The sequence below is a fragment of the Narcine bancroftii genome, chromosome 3, assembly GCF_036971445.1.
Source record: "Narcine bancroftii isolate sNarBan1 chromosome 3, sNarBan1.hap1, whole genome shotgun sequence".
In the NCBI taxonomy this organism is placed as follows: domain Eukaryota; kingdom Metazoa; phylum Chordata; class Chondrichthyes; order Torpediniformes; family Narcinidae; genus Narcine; species Narcine bancroftii.
In genome coordinates this window covers 266,969,550-266,992,298 of record NC_091471.1, presented here as the reverse complement: position 1 = coordinate 266,992,298, position 22,749 = coordinate 266,969,550, and the positions used below count along the sequence as shown (strand labels likewise).

Here is a 22,749-nt window from a genome sequence, read left to right as displayed (position 1 = left end):
ACACATGACAAAACAGGGAACACAGGGATATGAGCCGGGTGCAAGCAGCAGAGTTTTAGCTTAACTTAGGCATCATGTTGGGGTACAGACATCTTGGGTCAAAAGGCATGTTCTGTGCTGAACAGTTCCAATCTATGTTCTCTACAGTAAGCTCAGTCTTTATTTGATGATAGCAGAAGAAAAACAAAGAACACTGAAAGGTACAGCACAGTACCAGACCTTCAGTCCACTGTGTTGTGCTGACCTCTATAAACCTATTCCAACATCAATCAATCCTCTCAATCTCACCCCCGATAATAACTATCTATTTCTCTTACATTCACGTGCCTATATAAAAGTTTTTTTGTATGTCCCTATTGCCACACCCAGCAATGCATTTCAGACACCCAGTACTCTCGGTGTACAATAAACCTACCCCTGGCATCGCCCCGAAATTTTCCTCCCCTCGCATTAAAAAGATGACCTCTGGTATTGGTCATTGCAGCCCTAGAGAAGTAGTCTTGGCTGTCCACCCTATCTCTGCCTTTCTTATTCTTATACACCTCTCTTAAGCTGCCACTCAGCCTCCAATGGTCTGAAGAAAAAAATTCTTGCTCTTCAACCTTTCTCCAATCCAGGCAACATCCTGGAAATCTTCTTTGCACCCTCTCTAAAATTGCCACATCCTTCTTATAATGAGGCAACTAGAACTGAAGACACTTAGTTGTTCTAATCAGAGTTTTACAGAGCTGCAACATTACCTCACAGCTCTTGAACTCAAACCCCTGCCAAATAGAGGCCAGCACACCATACACTTTCTAACCACCCCATCAACTTGCACAGCAACCTTGAGGGATCTATGGACTTGGACCCCAAGATGCCTCTGTTCCACTGCCAGTAACCACATACTCAACCTTCAAGATCGGTCTTCCAAAGTACATCATTTCACACTTTCCCAATTGAATGCCATCTGCCCAACTCTGCATCCTGTCTACATCCTGTCGTAACCTACAACTACATTCGACGCTATCCACAACACCTCCTATCTTTGTGTTAACTGCAAATTTACTTGCCTTCTTCATCCTAGTCATTTATAAAAATCACACAAGAGCAAGGCTCCCAGAACAGATCTCTGTGGAACATTACTCATCACTGACATCCAGGCAGGATACATTCCATCTACTACCACCCTCTGCCTTCTGTGGGCAAGTCAATTCCAAAAGCTTCATGGCTTTCTGGATGAAAGTGCTAGAAATACACAATAATTCAGATAGCATCTGGGCAGAGAGAAATAGAGTGAATAGTTCAGATCTACTCATAACTCCTGAGTATTTACTGTTTTTAATTCAGAATTCCAGCAACTGCAGTATTTTGCTTCCACATTTTCTTATATTAATATTTCTTTACATTTAAAAAAAAGAGTCTCTGCAGGTCAAAACTAGCTCACCACTAAATTTATCCCCACACTCCCAATAATTTCCCACCAATTCTTACCCTCACCCACACACAGGGCACAGTTTAGTCAAGTTTATTGCCACCAGATGCACAAGTACAACCTGACAAAACAGCTTTCTTCAGTCCTCAGTGCAAAACACGTAGACACATAACCAGCCACAGAACACACGTGCATGCACAGGACAAGTATTCAACAAATGAATAAACATTATGTCATGAATATGAGTGACCAGAAAACTGTTTTCAGATATGGGAGCAAGAGTATCCAGAGGAAGCCCACGTTGTCATGGGCAGAATGTTCAACCTTCGCCCATATCGCGCCAGAGGTCAAGATTGAAACTAAATCACTGAGCCATTAGACAAGAGCAGCTCTAATAGCTACACCACTGTGCTCCTGATGCTTTTTAAATCATATGTTTACAGGATATGAATATTGCTGCCAAGGCCAGAGGTTATTGCTGATCTACAATTCCCCACTCGATATAATGATTTGCTGAGCCATTTGCAGAGGGCCATAAAAAATAATCAAGAAGCAATAAAGAATTTGTTAAATATGTCAGAACATCTCCACTGGAAACCAAATAAATACACAGCAATTAGTGAGGAGCCACTCTTAACATTCCATTATTATCATGGAATACTACAGTTAGTGTTGTGAGGAAGACAGAGAGCTGCCACTTTACTTTGTCCAGGCTCCTGCAAGGGAGGAACTCACAACCCTTGGTTTACAAGACCAGTGCTCTAGCCACTGAGCTATCAGAGCCTCTTGCTGAGGATGAACATTCTGCACAGGTCCCAGATGCTTCAGGACACCACAGCAGGCTGCTAAATGTTGTCCCCCATTCGAAGACAAAAGCTAACTGGAGCAGGAGGCTTGTGTGTGGGCTTTAATAGGACAAGCAAGGTTCTGATAACGAACAGCAGCTGACCTCTTGATCTGAGAGGCATCATGAATGGATTCATTTAGTAGCCCAGACGAAGAGTGGGAACTTTCAATCATTAGGTTCCAGTGAGCACAGATCACTCTGTGTCTATCTGCAAGTCAACAGGCAATGCTCCTTCTGAAGGAAGTGACAATGAGATAGTGTCTCAGTTCTGCTGCTCATTTGTGAATTGCTTGGTGCTGTGAAATGCTGAATCTTTTTAGGTTCATATTTCTCTCGAGCGGATTCCAGGAACAATAAGATATTTATCCAAGGAACGGTTCTCACTGGGTCAATTTTGTGAGAATCAAGATTACAAATTGGTCAATAAAACACCTTTCAGCCCCAATGGATTCACTAGTTGCACTTGCTTTTGATAATGAGATTTAGCACATTCATTTAAAACTGCCACTTTACATCAATTACGACGCAGCAAAAGTAGTTCAAGGGCTGTAATGCATTTTAAAATGAATACAAGAAACTGTAGAAAGCAGACTAATCTTGTATCTCTTCCCCCCCCATTCTATTGAGGTAAGTTTCCACAAAGTTTTTATTCTTCCCTTGGAAGAGCTAAAACTTCAGATAAACTACCGGAGAAGTAATGGATATGCTGTGATGATCTCTGGAGACAGTGAATAAGTTTGCCAGATTTTGTTTCTCTGTTCTTCAGAATAGACAACCTTTCTGATCAGTTTATAGATCAGCCTGAGCTGTTGGGTTACACTAGCATTTCCTGTCTTAAGGTAGCCTTGGTTTTTAATCCAGAAATTTACTCTGCCGTTCCACAGTTTTAATCCTTTGTTAATGTTTCATGGTCATTTGTTCTCATTAAATTTGGATGATCCCATATGCAATGGCTCACTTTCTGGATCTTGCAATCATTTGGAAGTGAGATCATGGAGATTAGTGGATAGGAAAATAGACAAGAAAAGATACAAGATTCCTTTTATTATCACGTTAAAATACCAAACATAACATACATGTTGCCTGCCCTAAGGCAAACAATGAGTCTTTATTAGCGTTGCCAGGCACCCCAACAGTAAGAGACCCCTCAGGTACATTGAGTGCCCATGGATTTGCCTCCAGCGCTCCCGCAGCCTCTGCAACTGCGCAGACCATTGGCAACCCAAATTCCAGATCCAAACCTCCGATATAATCGGGAAGCCTTCAGCGCCCAAGGCCCTTCTTTCCCTCAGAACCCTCTCGAATCCCAGTTCAGGTACCTGGCTGCCATAAGTTTCCAGCAGATCGCTGAATGGGGTGAGTCCTTCGACCGCAAGTCACCAGCAGCCTGCAAACTCCCATCCATGTTGGCTCCATGCTATGTTTGCAAGTGTTTCTTCAACTGACAATCTGTGATGAAGATTGTTACTACAAAACATTTTAAAAAGGATAGTAGGATCAAACAGAGTCAGCACAGATCTATAGAAAGGAAAATCTTGTTTGACTAATCTGCTGGAGGACTTTGAGAATGTGACGAGCAGTATTGGAAAAGGGGAAATCTGTGCATGTGCTGCATTTAGAATTTAATCCTGGAGAGTAGAGTGCTCGGAAACATGGAATTGGTCATTTAGGCAGAAAGTAAACAGAAGAAACAAATGATTTTTCTCAGGTTAATAGACTGTGACTCATGGGCACAACTAATCCATATTAGTGATTTTCTGAGAAGACAAAATGTAATGTATCCAGAAGTAAAACATGAAAGTCTGCAGACACTGTGGTTGAAGTAAAAACACAACGCTAGAGAAACTCAGTAGGTCAAACAGTGTACTTTATTCTTCTTTCTTTCTTTCTTTGGCTTGGCTTCGCGGACAAAGATTTATGGAGGGGGTAAATGTCCACGTCAGCTGCAGGCTCGTTTGTGGCCAACAAGTCCGATGCGGGACAGGCAGACACGGTTGCAGCGGTTGTAGGGGAAAATTGGTGGGTTGGGGTTGGGTGTTGGGTTTTTCCAACTTTGTCTTTGTCAGTGAGGTGGGCTCTGCGGTCTTCTTCAAAGGAGGTTGCTGCCCGCCAAACTGAGAGGCGCCAAGATGCATGGTTTGAGGCGAGATCAGCCCACTAGCGGTGGTCAATGTGGCAGGCACCAAGAGATTTCTTTAGGCAGTCCTTGTACCTCTTTGATGCACCTCTGTCTCGGTGGCCAGTGGAGAGCTCGCCATATAACACGATCTTGGGAAGGCGATGGTCCTCCATTCTGGAGACGTGACCCACCGAGCGCAGCTGGATCTTCAGCAGCGTGGACTCGATACTGTCGGCCTCTGCCATCTCGAGTACCTCGACGTTAGGGGTGTGAGCGCTCCAATGGATGTTGAGGATGGAGCGGAGACAACGCTGGTGGAAGCGTTCTAGGAGCCGTAGGTGGTGCCGGTAGAGGACCCATGATTCGGAGCCGAACAGGAGTGTGGGTATGACAACGGCTCTGTATACGCTTATCTTTGTGAGGTTTTTCAGTTGGTTGTTTTTCCAGACTCTTTTGTGTAGTCTTCCAAAGGCGCTATTTGCCTTGGCGAGTCTGTTGTCTATCTCGTTGTCGATCCTTGCATCTGATGAAATGGTGCATAACCAACGTTTCAGGCTTGAGGCCTTCATCAAGGTATGACAAAACATCAGCAGGTGCCCAAACAAAATGGTGGATGGGGTGGAGCACAGTCCCAAAGGTAGGAGGTAATAGGTGGATAAGGGAAGGAGGGTACATCAGCAAGTGGGGTGAAGAGGGGAGGATGGCTCTGTGAGTGGAGAGGGAAGGGGGTGGAGAGCTGCAGGAAAGCAGACAAATAGAATGGGAAGGGAGTGAGAATGGAGCGTGGGCTAGCAAAAAACTGGAGGTCAGTGTGAATGACATCCGATTGGAGAGTGCCCAGGCAGAAAATCAAGTGTTGTTCCTCTAATTTGCAGGTGGGATAGTACATGAGGCCATGGACAGACGTGAGCAAGGGAGTGGGGTGCAGAATTTAAATGGTTGGCCACTGGGAGATCCCTGTCATTGAATTTTTTTAATGATAAAATGGAGACAGGTGCCCTAACAAAATGGTAGGGGGGGGGGGGGGGGGTGGGGTGGGCCAGTGGGAGGAGCATAGTCCAACTGGTAGGATTTTTTTAATGACAAATTGGAGGCAGGTTTTTAATGACATAATATAAGCAGATATTATTTTATATCCAGGTTTGCTGGTGACACCAAACTCATTGGGATTGTGTGTGGGGAGAAGGATGTGCAGAGGCTTTAATGGGATATGGACAAGTTGAGTAATTGGGCAAGAACTTGGCAGATGCTTACCATGGACATGATGGGCTGACTGGCTGATCTGCTATCCCCCGCACTCTGTAAGTTATCCACTTTGGGGCACAACACACAAAAAAAGCTGTGTTTTCTAAATGGTGAGAGATTAGATAATGTAATTCAAACTGACATTGATGTTCATGTGTCTTCTTTTTTTGGCTTGGCTTCGCGGACGAAGATTAATGGAGGGGGTAAAAAGTCCACGTCAGCTGCAGGCTCGTTTGTGGCTGACCAGTCCGATGCGGGACAGGCAGACACGATTGCAGCGGTTGCAAGGGAAAATTGGTTGGTTGGTGTTGGGTGTTGGGTTTTTCCTCCTTTGCCTTTTGTCAGTGAGGTGGGCTCTGCGGTCTTCTTCAAAGGAGGCTGCTGCCCGCCAAACTGTGAGGCGCCAAGATGCACGGTTTGAGGCGTTATCAGCCCACTGGCGGTGGTCAATGTGGCAGGCACCAAGAGATTTCTTTAGGCAGTCCTTGTACCTTTTCTTTGGTGCACCTCTGTCACGGTGGCCAGTGGAGAGCTCGCCATATAATACGATCTTGGGAAGGCGATGGTCCTCCATTCTGGAGACGTGACCCATCCAGCGCAGCTGGATCTTCAGCAGCGTGGACTCGATGCTGTCGACCTCTGCCATCTCGAGTACCTCGACGTTAGGGGTGTGAGCGCTCCAATGGATGTTGAGGATGGAGCGGAGACAACGCTGGTGGAAGCGTTCTAGGAGCCGTAGGTGGTGCCGGTAGAGGACCCATGATTCGGAGCCGAACAGGAGTGTGGGTATGACAACGGCTCTGTATACGCTTATCTTTGTGAGGTTTTTCAGTTGGTTGTTTTTCCAGACTCTTTTGTGTAGTCTTCCAAAGGCGCTATTTGCCTTGGCGAGTCTGTTGTCTATCTCATTGTCGATCCTTGCATCTGATGAAATGGTGCAGCCGAGATAGGTAAACTGGTTGACCGTTTTGAGTTTTGTGTGCCCGATGGAGATGTGGGGGGGCTGGTAGTCATGGTGGGGAGCTGGCTGATGGAGGACCTCAGTTTTCTTCAGGCTGACTTCCAGGCCAAACATTTTGGCAGTTTCCGCAAAGCAGGACGTCAAGCGCTGAAGAGCTGGCTCTGAATGGGCAACTAAAGCGGCATCATCTGCAAAGAGTAGTTCACGGACAAGTTTCTCTTGTGTCTTGGTGTGAGCTTGCAGGCGCCTCAGATTGAAGAGACTGCCATCCGTGCGGTACCGGATGTAAACAGCGTCTTCATTGTTGGGGTCTTTCATGGCTTGGTTCAGCATCATGCTGAAGAAGATTGAAAAGAGGGTTGGTGCGAGAACACAGCTCATTGAAATAACAGGTCATTGAAATAACATGCATATGTTGCAAGCAATTAGAACTAGTAGTATATTTCCCCTTAAATGCAAGAGGACTGGACTCCAAGGATAAAGGTGTCTCCATGCATTCGTACAGTGAGTCGGTGCATAGTTTTGGTCTCTCCACATCTCCACACCCAAAGCAAATATTCTCCCATGAAGGGAATGCAGTGATGTTCCAGGGAATGCAGTGATGTTCCAAGGATGCAGTGATGTTCCAGGGTATGCAGTGATGTTCCAGGGAATGCAGTGGATGCCAGGTTTTGGCACTGAAGTAAGGATTGATCAGAGTAGACTTATAATCTCGAGAATTTAGAAAAATGAGAGGACATCTCATTTCATCTTACAAACTTCTTGCAGGACCCGACACACCCAGGAAGTTGGGCGAATGTTCCCCCTGGCTGACCAATCCGTATCAGACCGTTTGGGATTGAAATAGGGAGAATGTCCCCCCCCCCCCCCCCCCCCCCCCATGAATCCTTGGTGACTCATTGACCAACAACCTTCAAGTGAGGGCAGGAACAGAGCAGGGATGGGTCAGTGGTTTTTACTGCGAAAGGAAATTGGACTCATTTACTACGTGCTGGCCGCTCCTTGGGATATTTTGTCAAAAGGCTGTTTCACCGGGGACCCGTCTCCAGAAGATCTCCGTCCAGCCCTCCCGAGAGCGTCGGGCGCAGCACACGGCGGCGTCCCACTCGCTTTCTGGCTCTCGAATTTGCCAGCTCATCTGATTGCAGCGAACAGGAGAGGGCACATCTCCGAGGAGCCGCGGGATGGGAGGAGAGAGGAGCTGGGTCGTTGGGACCGCTGCGCCGGAGCCTTTGACCTCCTCCCCGCGGGAGAACCGGTTGCATTAAAGGGAGAAGGAGTCAGTAGTAAGTGGGGGAGCCTCGGTTCACACGGACACTTGTCCAGATTTCCAGGGGTGGGGGTTTTTTAAATTAAAAGCCACGGATGGGAGCCCGAAGGGTGGTCCCGCAGATGTGGATGGAGAGAGACTGGACTTTCGACATTCTTCATCTCGCAGGTCAATGTATTTCGGATTAAATCTACCCCTGCAGAGGTACTGGGTAAAGTTGTGGTGTCTGCATTTTAGTGCATGGGGGAAATAGGGCAAAGATCATTGCAAACATTCTCTGTGCCTTTTCTCTCCACGGCCAGACCCCCCACCCCACCCCCGGTCGAACAGGAGATGTGAAAGGAGGTCTGCAGGTTGTGAGTCGATCTGAAGTAGTTGAGCCTGAATCCGGACCCAGCCTTTCAGGAAAGCGAGGCAACTTTACGAAGCGTGGGATGGTGTTGTCACGCGTACTTTTCTCGGGCGTTTTCCCCCCGACATTGGCGTCCCTTCTCCGCGCTCCCTCGTCCCCCAGTTTCTGGGGGGAATGAACTTCCCGGCCCGGTGTCTGAACTTGGTCTTGAACTGTGTGGGAGAGGGCACGGGGCGGGGGGGGGGGGGGGGGGCTCGCTCCGAGCTCCCGAGTCCTGCAACGGCGTCCCAGGCTCGCACCCCACCCCACACCCCGCAGCGCCCCTCGGCACCAACGCAGACACGGAGTCCCGGACCACTCTGCGCGGCGCGGGAGAGAGGAGGGGGGGGGAGAAAATGTTTTCCCTCAATCTCCTTTCCATTATCTTGGCCCAGACGTTAAATCTGTGTCATCTGACCCTTTAATTATCCGCTGTTGACTGGAGCCAAAGTATTCGTCCCACTCCCATTCTCCTCGCCCCTGCACAGTCTCAGCTGTAACCTGCTGGTCGTTTTACTTCGGATTAATTTGCCTGCTCTTGTTCCAACAAGATCCCCTGCCGAGGACCGAGAGTGTGGCTGGGAGATCCGCAGCAGAGAGAGATGACCAGGAGTATTGAGAGGGAGGCCGGGTGGAAACAGATCAGAGAGGGGCAATGTACAGTGGAACCATTGGGGAGGAGGGGGGGGGGGGGTGTAGTAAAGGCCAACCCAGGTGAGGGATGGAACTAGATGGGAGAAGGTGATAAACAGGGGATGGAGAGGTGGACATTGTGAATAAAGGGAGTGAGGTCTTGAGTCAGGGGGTGGGCAACTTTTCAATTTAGACCTCAGGCCATTTCAGCTCATGAGTTGGTACCGGGGGTGTGGATCAATTGGGCAGCACGGACTCATGGGCTGAAATGGCCTGTTTCCATGCTGTGTGTCTAAATCGGTGGTTTTCAAACTGCTCCCCAACTCGCATCCCACCTTAAATGATCCCTATGCCATCGGTGCCCTGTGATTAGTAAGGGATTGCTTATGGTGGGATGTGAGTGGGAAGGGAAGGTGGAGAATCACTGCTCTAGACCCAGTTGTTACTGAAATATTTTGCTTGAGAAAAATTGTCATTGGCCCTTTAGAGTGATGGAACCGTGCACATAACGAGTCAACGAGGTACGATTAAAATAGTGAAGGTTCCATTATTGTCACGTAACACTACATTTAGAATATAACCTGCATGAATTTCTTTAACTTTTGCCAACCGTAAGGCAGACAGAGTCATTACTTTGTCCAGCGCCCCTCACAGAAACCTACAGCACCTGGTGTTCCTTCAGGGTGTTCCCTCCAACTACTGACCAGTCCTGAGGCTGCTTAGCTTCCGAGATCCGACAATCCCAGGTGTATTCAGGCTAGTAGGTGCTGTAAACAGTGGTTTTCAAAGCTTTTTTATTTCTACTCACTGAGTACTTATGACATAGAGATTACTTAAATTGGAAGATGTGAGTTGGAGTGGGGGGGGGGGGTTGCAGTTTGAAAACCACTGATCTAAATTAAAAGGTTGCCCATCCTTACCTTAGGTTAACAGAGGGACTGGGTTGCCTGAAATTGAAAAACTTAAATGTTCTTAACTTGGGCTGGTCTGGGAGATATTGTGAAGTATATTATCATCTGGTGGGACAAGTACAACCTGATGAGACGAAATATTCATTGAGTGCAGGTTGTGGCAGGAGATGGTGGAAAATAGTGAATAAGCATCAGAAATTAGCAGCTCATTTATCTCAGTGTTGTTTGTGGGATCTTGCCTGTGTGTCTACACAAGAACTGTCTCTATATTTGCATTTCGGGTCCTTTTCCACGAGCCAGATGAAGTGAGATTCTAGTTATTGACTGCATTTGACAAAAATAGTAATTCTCAGAAGGCTTTGTCATTGTTGATCTAGGAGCATCAGCATGAATAAAGGCTGTATTCCCTCAAATTGATCGTGAATCGATGCTCTCGCGATGTCTTTCCAGCATTGAACGTTGTGGGTGGGAGATCTAGCAAAGTAAAGATTTTCTGTCCAGTGCACTAAGCTTTCATTCAGCAAGTCACAATTCAGGAAAATGAAAATGCTGCAAACAGGTCAGCCAGTAAACAGCGAATTGCTGATGGAACTCGGCAGATAGTACAGCATCCATGGGTAGAAATTATCCCTTTTAAAAATAAAAAATAAAATTCTCCAAGGTGAACCTATTTTGAAGATTTATTTTCCTCTCTGAAGATCAGGGCGCATACCTGCAATGAGAAACAATGTTAATGTTTCAGGTCCCAGACTTCTGTTATCTCTTTCCAGAGACGTTGACTAACCTGCTGATTGTTTCCAGCATGCTCTGTTTTCACTTTTCTCGAATCTGAAGTTTGTTTGTTTTAATTTAAAAAAAAAGAATTCATTCAGTAATAGAACCCCTGAAGGGAAGTGAGCTTAGAACTTTAAAGGGTCTGGAGGAAAAGCGATACCAAGGCCACAGGGAAGGAGAAGTCGGTCATAGCACCCGTTGGGGAGGCAGTTTGAGGAATAAATGCAACTGAAAATATTTTTTTTTCACTTCAGAAGTCCAGTCCCTTTCATTCTTAAAAGTGAAGGAATCGGGAAGGGGTGCAAATAAGGATTTGCAAAGATGTTCTGGGACTGACTGGAGGGCTTGAATGGTGGAGAGAAGCTAGAAATGTTTTCCCGGGTACAAAAGAGGCTGAGGGGTGACTTGTCGAGATTTACGCGAGAGGCATAAAGAAGGTGAATAATCACCCTATTTTTCCCAGGGGAGTGGAATCTAAAACTAGGGGGCATAGGTTCATGAGGGGAAAGATTTAAAAGGGTAACAATTTCTGTGCAGAGTGTGGTGTGTGTATGGAATGCAATAGAGGCAGGTGGGGAGTTATAACATTTAAAAGACATTTGTTCAAGTACAAAGCTAGGAAGCTACCTGAACATATAGTATATAAGTGGGATGAAAAGCTGGTGCAACATAGGAATTCACCAGTACTGCACCATCTGCTGAACATTTGGAAGAAGATTCACGTAAAAAGGAAAAAAACAAATTATCAACTTCCAAAATTAATATTGATGCAAAATCAACTAATCCCTTTCACAATAGATAACCTTTCCTTTAGAGAATGGGAGAGAAAAGGGATCAAAAGAATAGAAAATTGTTTTTCGGGAAATAAATTATTATCTTTTGAATAAATGAAGGATAAATATGGTATAACTCACGGTACAATGTTTGCATACCACCAACTGAAAACCTACTTGAAGAACAAATTGGGAAGCAGACTGAGGTTACCAGAAGGAAGCAATTTTGAATATGTGATTACAGACACAATGATAATTATTTATAACAAACATGTACATCAAACTGCAAGAGAAAGAGAACGAGGAAACAAGCTGTAAACCCAAACAAAAATGAGAACAAGATCTAAACATAAAGATAAAGAATGAAACATGGGAAAAGCTACGCTCCGGAACTATGAGAAATACAATAAACACGAGGTTACGCATGATACAATATAATTGGTTACACAGGCTATACACCACGCCCCAAAAGTTAAATAAATGGGACCCAACAGTATCAGACAGATGTTTTCGTTGTAAGAAGGAAACAGGACAACAGTACATGCAATTTGGGCATGTGAGAAAGTGGAAAAGTTTTGGGAAGATCTAAACCAGGTATTAAATAAAATCACAAAAAGCAACATACCAAAAAATCCAGAGATCTTTCTTCTAAGTAATATAAGAAGTAAAGAACTTGGACTTGATTTGGATGGAGCACAAAAAAGATTTTTTATGATAGCCTTAGCTGTAGCAAAAAAAATGTATTATGTCAACCTGGAAATTAGAATATAGCCTGAGAATACAGCAATGGTACATAGAAATGAATAAATGTATTCCATTGGAAAAAATAACATATAATTTAAGAAATAACATCACAGTATTCGAACAAATTTGGGAACGTACATGGAACACAACAGAGAAGTCCTACCGCGGACCTCCACCCCCTAAAATGACAGAAGGAGAAGAAGACGAAATGAACTGTAAAAGTAGAAGACACAAATTTCTTGTTTATTTTCATTGTGTGATGACATTGTTTAATGTGTCATATAGGTTGAACGTTGAGTGGGTGGGGAGGGGGGGGGAGGGAGGGAAGGGAGGGGGAAAAAGGGGAGAAAATGACACTGTGTATATTCAAGAGGGAAATGTTTTTGTGTATTTTGGTTAGTATGGTTCATAGTGTGAAAAATTTTAAATTTTTTTTTAAAAAGTACAAAGCTAGGAAAGGGTTAGATGGGTATGGGCCAAACATGGGCAAATATGACAACCTGAGATGGGCATCTTGATCACCATGGACAAGATGTGCCGAAGGGAGTATTCATTACTCCACAACTTCAGGAAGATTACATTTTTTTCCAGCCTCTGCAACATGCCTGTCCTCTGCATTCTTGGTGTAATTACTTGCTTATGAAATTGTTGAAAAGGAGAATTAGATACTTGTTTTGCATTCTGCACAATTAAGCTTAATTTTCGGAGGTTTTATTGATGGAAAGGTAATGGGTTTTCATTGATACTGTATATGCTAAGAGAGATTTGCTCATCTTCCAATTTCTACCAATTAAAATAATTCTGGAAAAAAAATCACACTTGGTGAATTGATTACCCCGTTGACGAGCACATGTCCAGAAACTGTATCCTCCTTTATCTAAACATGACAGAGAAAGATGATCTCTGAAATTACTTACAATCGTGATCCAGTGATTACCATATTAGATGACTCTGTCCACTTCAATGACAAGAAACTCAAAGTGGCCAACCATTTCAATTCTGCACCCCACTCCTGTGCTGACTTGTCTGTCCATGACATCGTGCACTGTCAAATCAAGGCCACCTATTAAATTGGAGGAGCAACGCCTAATATTCTATCTGGGCGCTCACCAACTGCAATGGCATTAACAGTGACTTCTCTGGTTTCTGCTAGACCACTCCTCATTCTTCCTCTGTCTTCTTTCCTCCAGCTCTCAACCATTCCCTCTCCATTCACAGAGCTATTTCCCCTGTTTGCTGGGGTGCCCTCCCTCCTTTATCCACCTATTACTTTTTGACTGTGGGACTGTGCTCCTCTCTCTTCCCCCCCCCCCCCATTCTGTTCATGCATATGCCTATATTGTGCTCATGCCTTGATGAAGGGCTCAAGCCTGAAACGTTGGTTATGTATCTATCCTTGCCATATAAAGTACACGGTTTGACCTGATGAGTTTCTCTAACATTGTTTTTACTTCAATCACGGTGTCTGTAGACTCCTGGATGACTTTTGAATACATTTATTCATTTCTATGTACCATTGCTGTATTCTCAGGCTGTATTCTAATTTCCAGGTTGACAGAATACATTTTGATGCTTTCTACAGTTAAATAATTCACCAAATTTTTTTTTGGTGTAAGCTCATCATTTAGGAAAAGATGCTGGACAATTATCGGTGCTGAAATAATGGAAGGTTATCCCACAGAAAAGTGTCTAAGACAGTTAAAATAGCTTTGGGCTAACCCCACTTCCCATTTCCTTCAGTCCAGATTGACTCTTCAGGTGTTGAGTCAGGTAATTTGTGAATCCTTCTGCTCTTTGTTGTTTTTAAATGAGGTGAAAGTTTCTGACTCCTCCATCCAATAATATTATGAGTTTCAGGTGCCACGACTTCGGTTCTAAACTTCTGTTTTCCCTGGTAACTGATCTCCCTCTCCCTCTCCTCAAGGGAATGTGTCCCCTCTGTTTACCCTCTCTGCACTTCTCATCATTCTCTACACTTCAATTAAATCTCCACTTCATTGTTCCAAAGGAAACATCCTCAGCCTTAACAGTCTCTCCTCCCAACTATAACGCTCCAGTCCACTACGCCCCCCCCAACTTCCCCACTGCTATCACAACAGAAAGGAATACTTTTCACTCATCAAATCTTTTCCAGTTCTCCACCTGCTTAATTTCTTCAGAGTTCAGAAAGAATATTTATTCATAGAATATGGCCCTACTGATCTAGGTGTTGTGTCTGCTCCCAATAAGCTGCCATCCATTGAACGTCATTTGATGCCATCAATACATTCCCCTTCTCCTTTAAAAATAATTGCATATCTCACTCGGGTACCTGTTTGGAGCTGGACATTATTGCAGTTGTCACAAGTCACAGGGCTCTGTCTATCCAGCTATACAAACAGTGATTTTCTCATCAACGCCTCTGACAATTTTCAGTGCTTGCAAAATTGTTCACAGAGTGAGTCCTGGAGGGGGGAGGACACTGATGAGGAAGTTCCCCCCCCCCCCCCCCCCCAGCCTGGATGTAACAAGACTCAATGAGAGGTTGATTATCTTTCCAATTATAATTGATGTCCATTTGTATCCTTGACAATATCTTCCAATATTTAAGTGTTTTCGCTGGAACAGGAAGGAATGTTTCATGAGTAATGCCTGGAGGGGTTCAGGCTTAATGGATTTTTGAATCAAGAATTTGCGTTCATGCTTGGATCATAGCTCAGAAAACAATAGTGATTCTTAATGTGAATGTTTTCTTATGAAACACTGGCTGCTTTCGATCTGCTGTTGAAAAGGGAATTTGTTTTTGTTAAAATATTTAAAGAAACAAAGGCATACCTCAGATCTTCAGAATTTTTGTAGCTCTTTATTATTTTCAAAATCTGCTTGTTGCTGGATGGGATTTGATTGTAATTAGTTCTCCACAAAAAAAACGCATCGAGGGCAGTGGCAGTGGAGGCAATCTTTACATAGATTAGAACTGAATTTATGTGGGCTTTCATAATGCACTTTTGAAAGTCATTTTGAAATGTAAGAAACGCAAAACTAATTTACACACAGCAACCTTCCTCAAAATAGACAATGGCCAAGCAGAACTACGTTTTAATAATGATAGCTTCATGAGAATGTAAGGGAGTCCAAAGAAATGGAGGTTAGGTGGAAAATTGGCTGGTGCATAGGATCATGTGTGATCTTACTGATACTTCCCCACCTCAGTAGAGTTTCACTAAAAGCACAATGCTGAATTCTTCCTATACGGTATAGATATATTGGCTGAGATCGCAAACTTCCTCTGAAGTGGGGCTTGTGCTTGCCAAGACTGAGAATAGGTACTGAAGCAAGAGTGATTCTGAAAAGATTGTCCATTAGCCAACGAGTAGACTGAGATAGGAGGAAGAGTAGTTGAGGGTCAAGCACTGGGCTTCTAAACAACCGAGGGTTGTAAACCCCGTATTCAAGCACAATGAGACCAATCATGCAGGACTTCCCTGGGAGGAGCAGTTGGCCTGTGAGGGAAGTGGATGCAGAATTTGTGTGCACATTTTCTAACATGAGAGGTTGCAAATCAGTTAGATGGAAGAAACATTGGGTGCAGAGACAATGACAGATTTTTATTTAATTACCGGAGTTTCATTATCCAGAAGTCTCATTATCCTATAACATCATCAGATCCAAGCAACTCAGCACACAGAGCAGCCATAGGAATACAAAAACAGGAAGAGATTGCTTATTCCTTGATCCTGCTCGTATGGTAATTTCTTACCAGTATCGATGTCTCTACTATAACCTATTTGTATTGATTGTGTTAGCCACTTTCTCCCCTCTGTACCATGCTGGCCCATGCTAGCTTGTTTCTGCTTCTCCCCATTGAGTTATTCACTTCATATCATGGTTTATGCACCTGTCTAAATCTCCCCCTCTTACCTCTTTATAAGCTTAGGTCACAAAAGTTTATCAATCCCAAATTTTGACAATTGATCAAACACTTTTTGTTGCAGAGTTCCAAAATTTTTAGGACTTGGTCTGTGTGGGAAGGAATTTCTAATTTATTTCCTAAAAGGTCTGCCTCTAACTTCACTCTTCTGCTCTCCCTAATCTGCAGAAATATGTGCTCACACTCTCATGAAAGGAGTTGCCTCATTAGTTTGAACGCTTCAGTAAACTTCCCTTCTCTGACATTTGATCTGCAAGGCTATGGACATTTCCACTTGAACCCTTTTTAAGTATATTCGTGAGGGAGTCTGTCTTCAGGATATTGAGGCCCAGTGCATGAGATGTTTAATGATCGACCATTTACATGCAGAGTTTTTTGTTTCAAGATGTCTTTTCAGCTCGGAACTGTCTCTCACTTCTTTCTGAAAAACCTTTAGAGCATTAGTGAAGTAACATATATCCTTGTTAATTTTTTTAGTCCAGTAGTCGCCCAGACATTGACCATAAGAGGCAATAGACATTAAGTGCAATTGAGATGCTTTTTCCATCAGTGTCTCAGCAATGAGCATTAGGCAGCCAGCCATTGACTGTTGGCCTCGTGCTATTCACACAGCTTGGTAAATAGTTTCTCAATTAATAGTGATGAATTATATATGAATAAGTAAACTTGCTGACCAGTGAAAGCCTTGGTGGAATTGGCCCAACAAATGTATTTTGTTAATGGAGTCTTTTTAAATTTCTTTTATATTGCCAGATAGAAAATAAGCAGATATTTTAATTTCTTAATAGGATATCATTTTTATTGTTCTGTGACTCCTTGATAATTAAATGAGCAGAAAACCATCATAGATTTACTTTCTTTCTCTCTATATCCTCCCATTATATGCCATGAGGTGCAAAGTAGACAGGAAATGAGAGCAGAGTGGAACACGAAAGTCTGCAGACGCTGCAATTATAGTAAAAACATGCAGAAATGCTGGTGGAACTCATGGGAGGTAAACGTTTTTTTTTGCCTAAACCCTTCTTCAAGGTACAAGCAAAAGGCAAACATCTTAAAGACTAGAAAGAAAAGGGGAAGAATGGGAGCGAGAAGCGTCCAGACCAACAGCCAAAAGGTGTTAAGGAAGGACACGTGGCTGTGGAAGCAAGTCTAGGTGAGTACATGGTCATAGAGTTTGCAGGGAGTGCAGATGGCGAGCTTTGAGAGAGACACTCACGGAACCTTTGAAGAGAGGAGGAGAACTTCCTCAGGGCAGGCATCCCTTGAAGAGATTTTGTAGTGGAGCAACTGAATAGAGCAAAACATGAAAGTCTGCAGACAATGAGAATACAGTGAAAATGCACAGAAATGCTGGAGGATCTCAGCTGATCACGCAGCACCCATGGGTGGGGGGGGTGGGTAAGGCGTTTTGGGCCTGAGCTAATCAGCTCTTCGAGCTTGCAGCATCGGCTGAAGTTGTACTTCGCACGTTCTTGTCCATTCTGCATATCCCTCGATCCACAAATTGATCATCTTAATGTTCGTCATTTCCACCATCTATCTAATTTTTTTTTTGCACGTGGCTGTAACTGGCAGGTCATCTAACGTGGGCTTTTTCCTGCTGCCACCGAATCATAGAAATCAATCCAGTTCTGGAATTTCAGATTGTAATAATCAGACAGGACAGAAACTGCTTCTTCAGCTCATCAAATCTGCACTGATTATTGAGCACCTATTTACATTAATTCTATTTAAGTCTCCCCACATTCCCATCAACTCCCCCTCTCCCAGGCTGCCATACTCATCCACAACTGAAGGGCACAGCATAATGATCAATAAATGCCCTGCAATCGTCTCATGTCAAAGGAAACCAGAGTATGTGGTTTCAGGGAGAATGTGCAAACTCTGCACAGACAGCACCAGAGATGCTTTGTGGCTGAGGCTCTACAGGTTGTGCTTCTATACCACCCTAAATCTAGGCCAGTGAAGGGTGTACCGCATTGTGGCAGAGGGTGAGCTCTTAGATTAGTCTTCGGGTAGAAAGGGTTTGGTGCATTCAGGTGTCCACCCCATTGAACTATTCCCAAAACATCAAGCCAAATTAATTGAGCGTATATTGTTTGTGGTGAAATTGCACTTTTTTTTTTGCTTTCTATCCATTAATACGAGAGGTCATGGTTTTAAGATGAAAGGGGAGAGATTTAGGGGGAACATTAGGAGAAAGTTCTTCATTAAGAGAGTGTGGAATGGGGCTGCCATCTGGTGTGAATGCGGGCTCAATCTTGAGTTTTAAGAAATTGGATAGGTACCTGGATGGGAGAGGGGTGGAGGGTTATGGATTTGGATCAGGTCACTAGGACTAATGGTCAGCACAGATTAGAAGGGCCAATGGCCTGTTTTCTATGCTGTAGCATTCTACAGTTCTATTCAGTCTTTGCACTCCACCTATGCTTAATAACTCTTGGTGGAATGAATTAAAAGCCTCTGTGAATTCACCTTCTGCTCATTACCATCTCCAAAAAAAACCCCTTAACTGTTATGTCAAACCATTACATTATCCCCAATTTCCCTCTCGATAAATCCATGTTATTATTTTCCTTCCACTGCCTTGATAATAGATATCAACATTTCCGTGCTACTGAGCAAACTTGTCTCCTGTATCCCATCGGCCAGATAAGGACGGCAGACTCCCCTCACTGAAAAATATGAATCGACTCGATTCAATGGTTTGTGGACATCATTTTTTATTTCTGATTTGAGCACCTGACCCTGGATCATTTGTTGAACCTTTTAAGTTTCTACTGAAATAAAACACTTACAATACCTATAATCCCTAATATAGCAGGAAAGGCTGGAAGGACTCAGCTGATCAGAGAGCTTCAGTGATTCTAAAGCTGTGTGGTTAATATTTACAGTGAAATTTATGGGATCTTGCAATGTGGGGGGGGGGGGGGGGGGGGGGGGAAGGCTGCATATTGCCTCCTTTACAACCAATGTTACTTTGTAATATATTTGGCATGTTCTGTACGGGATAAAAGCATGATAACAATACAAACCTTGTGTTGTAGCTATCACATGTATGGGAAATCAAAAATGTATTCTAAAAGGTAGGTTTCGAAGTTTGTTTTTTAAAAAGAGGATAGAAATTCTAGAGCTCCAGGCCCAGACACCTGAAAGCACAGCTAACAATATGAAAGCTCTTTAGAAGTTTGCAATGTGGAATTGGCCAGATCAGGAGGAGCACAGATTATGCACCATTTGCGAGGATGGAAGGTAATATAAAGATGGAGGGGGGGGGGGGGGGAGGGCTGTTGGTGAGGGTATTATTATGGAGGGATATGACTGACTGTGGAATGTGTGAGAGTCTTTGTGTTGAGACTGAGGCTATTGCAACACGACAAAAATAAGTGCACAAAGTGGCATCTGAGGGAGAAAAGGCTGCAAAGAGTGAAGATTGTAAAAGGCAACTTGGTCTGGTGTCAGAGCGAGAATGCCTGCAGGCGAACACCATTGTTTCAGAGGAAATCAAATAGCTCAAAGAACCACCTCTTCCTTGTGTTGTCTTTGTGCCGAATATTATTTAAACCAGCAAGGATTATTTTTGTGTGAACCTCTCGAAAATGGGGTGATTATGGTGTGATTTGAAAACTGGATGAATGGCTTAGGTTTCTACAGCTTTGAATTCTAAAGGCTTTTTACAGCCAATGAAGTAATGTAGAAGTGTATTCATTGTTGACTTGTAGAAAACTTGGCAATCAATTTGTGCATAGCAAGCTGTCACAACTCCAGAGTGACAAATAATCTTGTCTTTTCCTCTCGTTGCTTGGGAGGTAATAATTGGCAGTATATCAGGGATACAGAACCGTTTGTTTCAAAGCTCGTTCAATGGAATCTTCTGCATTCATTCACCTGAGAGGGCAGGGCCTCCATTCAATGTCCCTCTCAGAATCAGAATTTGTTGTTATGAACATGTCACGTAATTCATTGTTTTTGCAGCGCCATCACAGTGCGAACATTTATATAAACCACCTTACAAAATAATTAAGAAATAGTGCAAGAAAAAGTCAAAGTTAAGGCTGTGGTTCATTGTTCATTCAGGAATCTGATGACAGAGGGGCAGAAGCTGTCCCTGTTCCACTGAGTGCTCATTTTCAGGCTCATGTACTTTTTTCCCCGATGGCGTGAAGAGGGCATGGAATTGGTGGTGGGCATCTTTGAGATTAGAGGCTGCTTTCTTAAGAGACCACTTCATGTAGATGTTCTCAATGGAATGAAATCTGGTGCCCATGATGTCGCAGACGCATTGGCATCTCTGTGCCAGGCAGTAATGCAGCCAGCCAGAAAGCTCTGCACACTCTCACACTGCATTGGGATGTCAGCTGCTTCCTCACTCCTGAAGCTCGACCCAATGAGCTTCTTGCTATGAGTCAAGAGTACATCAGACTTGCATACATTTCAGACTTTATTGCCTGGTGGGACTCTTTTGTACCCACAACCCTGAGTGAATATACAGTCCAATCTCTTTGTTTTATCTGAAAAGAGTGAAGTTCCATGAAGAGATTTACTGTGGTTTGCAGCATGAATGGAGTTTCCATTGGTGTAATTCCCTCCTTCCTTTTAGTTTCCCTTCAATTGTTCTCCTCCACTGATTGTCCATATCAAGAGAATTATTGCTATTGAGAGAGTACAGAGTGTGAACAGAGTAGATATCAAAATGTTGTTTCCCATGATGGGAGAGTATGGTGGGTATCTGTTCAAGGGGGCATGGAGCATAGAACAGGCCCTTTGGCGCACAATAATGTGCCGACCTATGCAAACCTACCCAAAACTCCAACCTTTCCATGCCGCACACCCATGACTCTCTATTCTTCTTACATCCATGTGCAATCTAAGAATCTTTTAAATGTCACGATTGTACCAGCCTCCCAGGCACTTGCCACTTTAAAAAAAAATCTTATCTCTGACCTCTTCCCTAATCTTTCCCCAATCATATTAAACCGATGTCCTCATGTACTTACTATTGCCTCCCTGGGGGGTAAAGGTGCTGGCTGCCCATTCTTAACTATGCCTCCCATAATCTTGTATGGCTACAATAAGTCTCCTATCATCCTTAATTGCTCCAAAGAGAAAAGCCATAGCTCAGTCCATCTTGCTTCATAAGACACGTTCTCCATTCCATACAATTCACTGGACATTGCAGAGAACAGGCTCTTTGGTGGACATCAGGAACACTTTTTCACAGGGAAATCATGAATGCACACATCCCCGTGAACTGTTGATGCTGGGAATCGATTGGAAATTTTCAAAACTGAGATGGGTCTATTGTTATGAAAACAGGACCACGATGTGTCCATCCATGATAGTAATTCTTTATTTCCATTGCCAGGCAGAATTCATCTGCATGATCCTAAACCATCCACAAGTTGTGAACGATCTCAAGATATTGCATGGGTGGTAGAGAAGATTAAATTGAAGTGGATAGATGGTCTTAAAATGATGACCGCCTCGGTCCAATAAAATAGCATCAGCACGGAAAGATTGCATCCTGTTCTCATAATAGCCACTGAATGGGAATGTTGGAATGGAATGAAGAAAATCAACAAAAATGATTCCAGTATCTTGAAATAGAATCTACACTTGTCCTTGGAAACACAAGGTGAGAAATGTCCAGACTGAGCATGTCTGGATGATGAGCGGGCCCCTCTAAGAACCTCAACTACTTTCAGTTGCCAGAAAGGAATGGAATGGAATCTATTCTATTATTTTTGTAAGATTTTCGTACACAAGTTCATTGAAATTCCTTCTGACTCTCTGGTTTTTATTGTTTGTTTCCCCCCCCCCCCCCCCCCCCCCGCCCATGTTTTGCTATTGTGTAAGGAAATGGACTAAATTCAATCCAGACTTGTTTCCAATCAATCCATCAGTGCAGTCTTCACAACATTCCTATAAACTGATGTCTCTGAGCCAGAAAATCTAATTAAATATGCGACTGTAGCTCAGCAAGTCGACCAAGGGCTCAGACTGGCTTCCCAATTATTGAATTTGATCCACAAATGCGTTCATTTTGCTTCCTGCCTGTACACTTTGCATATAAACTTCGTATTTTCTAGCAGGTCGAGAGATAGAGGGGAGGGGGTTTGTGTGAGGTTTCAGTGGCCTCACAACTCTCTGCTGCTTCAGTTATCACTAATGGTAAATTTCTCTATATGTCCCCCAGCTAAACCACTAAACTGTCCAATCTTTTCTCCCCCTTTGCTCCAAGTGTGGGTGCCACTTTTCCAGTCCTTTACTACATCAGAAATTCGTCATTCATTAACATGAATGTAAAATCATAGAGCCTTTCAGTATAGAAAGAGGCCCTTTGGTCCAATTCTTCCATACTGACCGAGTTGCCCAAGTCCTATTTGCTTGTGTTTGACCCCTATCCCATATGAATGTCTTTTAAATCTCAAGTTTATTGTCACCTGATTGCACAAGTGCAACCTGATGAAACAGCGTCCCCTGGTCCTTGGTGCAACACATACAGCCACATAACCAGACATAACACACGTACATATGCACAAATGTTCATGTATAGAAATAAGTAAATATTGTTTCGTAAATATGAGAGTCTCAGATAGTTAGTGTGAGCAGTTCATTTTGTCGTTCAGCATTCTCACTGCCCGTAGGAAGAACCTGTTCCTCCGCCTGGTGGTGCTGGCTCTGATCCTCCTGTATCTTCCCCGATGGGAACAGCTGAAAGATGCTGTGTGCAGAGTGGAAGGAATCCTCAATGATT

The 22,749-nt window shown here is 43.7% G+C and overlaps 1 long non-coding RNA gene across 4 annotated transcripts in view; it reads left to right on the top strand.

Annotated features, from left to right (window-relative positions):
• Nucleotides 1-22,749, top strand: part of LOC138758722 (uncharacterized) — a 34,077-nt gene that overhangs the window by 3,563 nt on the left and 7,765 nt on the right. For 2 of the 4 annotated variants that reach the window (XR_011354399.1, XR_011354397.1), the window contains 2 exons: nucleotides 17,022-17,145; nucleotides 21,358-21,627. This is a non-coding gene — a long non-coding RNA (uncharacterized lncRNA). Of the gene's footprint in view, nucleotides 1-17,021; nucleotides 17,146-18,589; nucleotides 18,698-21,357; nucleotides 21,628-22,749 lie in introns of all 4 variants that reach the window. The other 2 variants (XR_011354398.1, XR_011354400.1) reach the window with 2 other exon arrangements.